General features: G+C 38.5%; 1 protein-coding gene across 2 annotated transcripts in view; it reads left to right on the top strand.

Moving 5' to 3' along the window:
• The first annotated feature begins 208 nt into the window (after window positions 1–208).
• htr1fa (5-hydroxytryptamine (serotonin) receptor 1Fa) overlaps window positions 209–4,810 on the top strand; it is a 32,621-nt gene continuing 28,019 nt past the window's right edge. Inside the window, exon 1 of one of the 2 annotated variants that reach the window (XM_024287318.2) lies at window positions 209–328. The gene's annotated coding sequence lies outside the window, so the exon portion shown is untranslated. The remainder of the gene's footprint in view (window positions 329–4,810) is intronic. The other variant, XM_024287319.2, reaches the window with a different exon arrangement.

The raw sequence follows: 4,810 nt of genomic DNA, 5'->3' as shown, positions 1-4,810 counted from the left end.
AAATATTATTTTTTCACGGATCAGGTTCACTTGGGGAGATGTTTCACAAAAAAATTAAATAACAGTTTTTTTGTTTTAATTCACCTTCGTTATTGTCGCCACTTATCTTGTCCCCCACACCTCCTCCCCACTGACGCGCCTCTCCTCTCCTCTCCTCACTCCGTCCACGGCCAACCGGCGCGCTCCCGCCTGCGCGCACTCGCGTTGGCACTACTGAACGGGTGTCGACGTGAACGTCGGTGAGCTGTGAACGGACATTACCGGGGAATGTAAAATCTAATTTAATGCGCCTGCTTCCTTTGGCCGCGTGCATCGAAGCGACAGGTGGGTAAGTTAGTTTCAGACTTTTACCTGCAGCTACCATCAGAAAGTGTCCACTCTGCGCAGATCAGTCAGAGGGGAACATATTTGAGATTATAAATGTCGTGAAAACATGATTTTCTATTTCAAATGTTGGTGAAATAAGAATTTTTAATCTGAATGTATAGATATAATGAAGGATTAATGAGTTTGGCAGCACATTTTTTGCCAAATAGAACTGTTCTAGTGCATTTTATTTTTTAAATTCCTGTTATAATAAATATACTGACATCTAAAATAAATACAATTTTCTATTTGAGGTGCTGGTGCTCCTCTTTCCTATTGTTGTTCTTATTTTCCTCAGACTTCTAAATAGTGACAGATTGGTATCGATTATGTAATAGGCGCAAGAAAATGAAATCACCTGCTGCTAGTAAAGAGTATATTGACTGACCACTGTTCACTTATTAGAAGAGATCTTTTCTCGTCACATTCCAGAAGAAATGCTCTCTAAAAGAAGCATGTGTCTTGTTTAGTGTTTTCCTCCAAATGATCTGCAAAAGTAACCAACACCCTCCAAAAGCAGCTGAAATTAGGCAGGAGAGTTTGCATTAAAATCCAATTTAAACAAACAGCTGGTTTACTTTTCTGCTAAATGAGCTACATGCCACTACCTCAAAGCTGACATGGAGAGCACCGTGTGTGGTGGAGAAAGGGAGGGTTTTGCACGTGAAGGGAGCCTGGATTCATCTAGTGTCGGAATGGTCTGCTGTGATAAAGACAGTAGGGGGAATCGCTGGCGTGAGAGATTTGGAAAGCTTTTCAAATGGTTGGAAGGATGACATGTGCATTTATGCAACCTGCATGAGCATGTTATTTCCAAATCAGTATTAAAGTACGACTCAGATCATCTTTTGATCAATTTTTTAAAAGTCCCAGTGGTCTTTTAATTATGATTATGCTGTTTTTAGACAAAGAAAGAAAAAAAAAGTCATTTTTAAGATATAGTATCTGTAGAGTGGCAGTAGTTCATCAGAAATTTGTTGCTGAATTGCAGGCGGGACTGTGGGTGCGGAGTAAGCCTGCCCTGACTTCCCATCATCCCTTTGTTTACGCTCTCTTCCACTAGTTAACAGCCTTTCAAAACTCCAACATAACATTACTTTTGTAGTAAAAATGGGAATTATGGAGCTGACCAGCCATACAGTTTTGAACCAGATGCTAGCTTGGACGAGGAAAACCAAGGCGTACATGGATCTATTTGTCTATAAGAGGATACAGTGGTATTGAGCAGACCAGGGAGTTTATACCTTGCTGATTGTAGCTCCTATGTCACTGCTACTGGCTTTTTTAAGCATCTTCTCCTGACTCACAATTAAGTTTAATTTTCCTTATATACTGTATGTCCTCCTGAGGAAAAAAGTCACAAAAATATGTTAAAAACATAATTCTCTTAGGAGTCTGGCTTTTTTTCTTAGCTCTAAAGGAAGAAGTATGAAATGTGTGCGACATGTGGCAGCCCATGAATGGAATTGGTCACAGAATGTGCAATAGAAAAGTTCCTGGTTTGGATTACGCAACAAATCTGATCTTGTCCGGGGAGTCTTGAGATGTAATTAACATTGGCATCGGATGGAAAAATGAACTTCACAGGATATTGGCTCCAAGAAAATCGCTGGATGGCTACGAGCCAGGAGTCAGGAACTGAAGGACCCCTCTCATTTAGTTATTGGAAATATCAGGAGCGTCAGATTCTCTTGAAGTCTTCTGCTACTTACATTTAGTGGAGGAAATATATAGACAAAAAAAAAAAAAAGACTCCGATAAGGAACAGCAGAGTCAAACCAAGGACATTTCACAAGCGATGATGGACTGAAGGCTTCAGCAGCAACTAATCAGTGCTGCTCAGTCAGTGTTCCTCATCCAGTCTTTATCGACCTGCGCAGATATAAGTGCTAATCTAAGAGCATTTTCTACAATTACTTATAAATACATTCAAATTAAGCTTTTCTACAAATTGTTGCTAAGGCTCCTAAATGGTTACTGCTGCACATGACCTTTAGGAGAAGGTGTCACTAAACACAATTTATAGGGAGCATAAATCTGAAGATTGAGCAGGATTACAAGTATGGCTTGTATTGTGGTAACCGTATTGATTTTGTGTCAGTCTAATTTGTATTCCCATTCGGTTGTTGTGCAACTTGCCAGTGAATTACTTAACTCTGCAAGTGCCTTGTTTTTCCAAGCAGATCGTTATAGTTTCACGTAGCTCGAGCAAACGTATAGTGCAAAGCAACATTTCTTGAGGGATCAAGGCTAAGTTTTCCAATTTTCCATGAACTGTGGAGTTTTTTCCTTTTTCATTATTTTTGTAATATTTACTCACATATTCCCCCCTGCCACTTTCAAGAACTATTGAGTGAAACAAGAGGTACATAAAATTGAAAAAAAGATAAATTGTAAAAGCAAAGAGGGGGCATTTAAAGCCAAGCATATAATAAGAAGCAGACAAATACAATTTAGAAGTATGTGCATTATGAAAGCTCTCCTTTCTAATACTTTAGACATTTATTCAGACAAGGAATAAAAGCCTTTTTAAATATCAACACAATATCTGCACACCCATGAATTCAACAAGCGGATGAAAAATAGAACAGTTGTAAGAGTTTTGTAAAAGCATGAAGGCATCCTCTGCATGATAAGAGTGATATCTTGTTTTTTGTTTGTTTGTCTTTTTTGTGCTGCACTTTAAATATTTTCTGAACTTTGACTGATGAATCACAACCTTACAGAGAAGTGTTGCAAGAAAAATAGAGTAGATGAGTCAAACTGAAGAAGTAGGAGATCTTATTTTTGCAATCACGTGTCATGGCTCTGTCTGTTTTTGGTGTGTTGGAGTGATGTTACAACTGAGCTCCCTCAAAGTTCACATCTTTCCTTTTTTTTTTTTGTTACCAAGCAGAAATGACCTGGTCATTTCTTTTTTGTGAGGTTTTCTGGGAGTTTGTTCTAACATTCCTCCCTGATTGTGCATGGCTACAAAAGAATCTTGTGCCACCTTTGCTATTTCACTAATAACCACCGAAGCAGGTTTTCTTACTGTCAAAATCTGTCTGGATTTAATTTATGTGCTATTAGCAGATGATACATTGTTGAAGTCTCTGTACTTTAGCCCTCTCTTTTGTGAAAAGAATTACATTAATTCTTTTCAAAAACCCCTCAATCGTCACTAGCCCTCGGAGACCAAGGTTTAATTAATTGTCACTGATTCAAGACAGATGAAAGTTGAAAATTGAGGGTAGCTGCTCGGTGGAAACACACTCCAGACAATTCCTGCTGCTTTATCGCACATCATTAAAGACTTCTGAGTGCTATTCAAACCAAAAAAAGAGCTGAGACCAAACCTAGCAACACTGGATGTCTTTGATCGTGTAGTTGTGTGATATGTGTGAACTTGGCAACGGTTTAGAAACGTCAAGTGAGGGGAGCGCGTCCCGTCAACAGAAATTCATTCAAAAGAGTGCAAAGTTATAGACTGTAAAGGTAAACTACAAATCCTGGATAACCTTTAGGCACTAAAGTGGCAGATTTCATGAGACCATCCATCATCAGGCTCCATCTAATACTGAGGAGTGAACGCTGTCATGTACCGTGAGCGGTGGACTCTCTTTATGGATTTTTTTTTTCAATAAAACCAACGCCTAATGGAACAGAAAAGCCTAAACCCCCTCTAGCTGCATCTTTATATAGTAATGTCCATTTTGGAAGACATACACATATTCGTCTGTTTGGGCACCGTTTTTTATAAACAGTTTGGGGTAAGATTGAAAGTTTGTTTTTTTTGGATTAAATAGAGTGAATATTGGCATCATAGATGTTCATCCATCTGCCCTGTCTGTTTATCCTCCAGGGGTGGCATCAAGGACCCAGCTTGCTCTTTTGAGTCATTAGTGGACCAGAAAGCCATTCAGAAACCAGACACGCTTCTCAAAGAAAATAATGGTGTTCCAGTTTCTGAATGTTGCCTCTCATTGCTCTTATGTGGAAGCCTTAAGCCAGACATAAAGGTGATTCAATGCTCATCACATGGATTGCTCAAAGATGGACAGATTCTCTTTCACAACAAATCATAATTCTCCACAAAAAGTTAAATTTCTTGGACTCGCGCAGGAGGTTTTATTCTGACACTTTCTGCTCTCATACACTTGCCACTCTTTGACCTTCTTGACTTTGTTCTGTTTTAGATACAAAACGCTTTGGAAAACATGCAGAAAGAAATCACAAAATGCAAGTTCATCTGCAAATTATGAGTGGGAACATGGACATGTAGGTGTAGAATAAAACGTACAATTACTTTTTTAATTGGAAAAAATATTAAGAAAATATCTGCTTGTTTGGTATGTAGTGTTGGAACACATGTATGCAAATGTATTTATTTATTCAATATTTATTTATTACTGAAAATCTTCATAAATGTGCAAGTGTCAGCTGCAAAGATAATTTCCAACTG

Source organism: Oryzias melastigma, linkage group LG21, assembly GCF_002922805.2.
Source record: "Oryzias melastigma strain HK-1 linkage group LG21, ASM292280v2, whole genome shotgun sequence".
In the NCBI taxonomy this organism is placed as follows: domain Eukaryota; kingdom Metazoa; phylum Chordata; class Actinopteri; order Beloniformes; family Adrianichthyidae; genus Oryzias; species Oryzias melastigma.
Note: the sequence above shows the minus strand (reverse complement) of the source record. Positions and strands in the feature narration are given on the sequence as shown.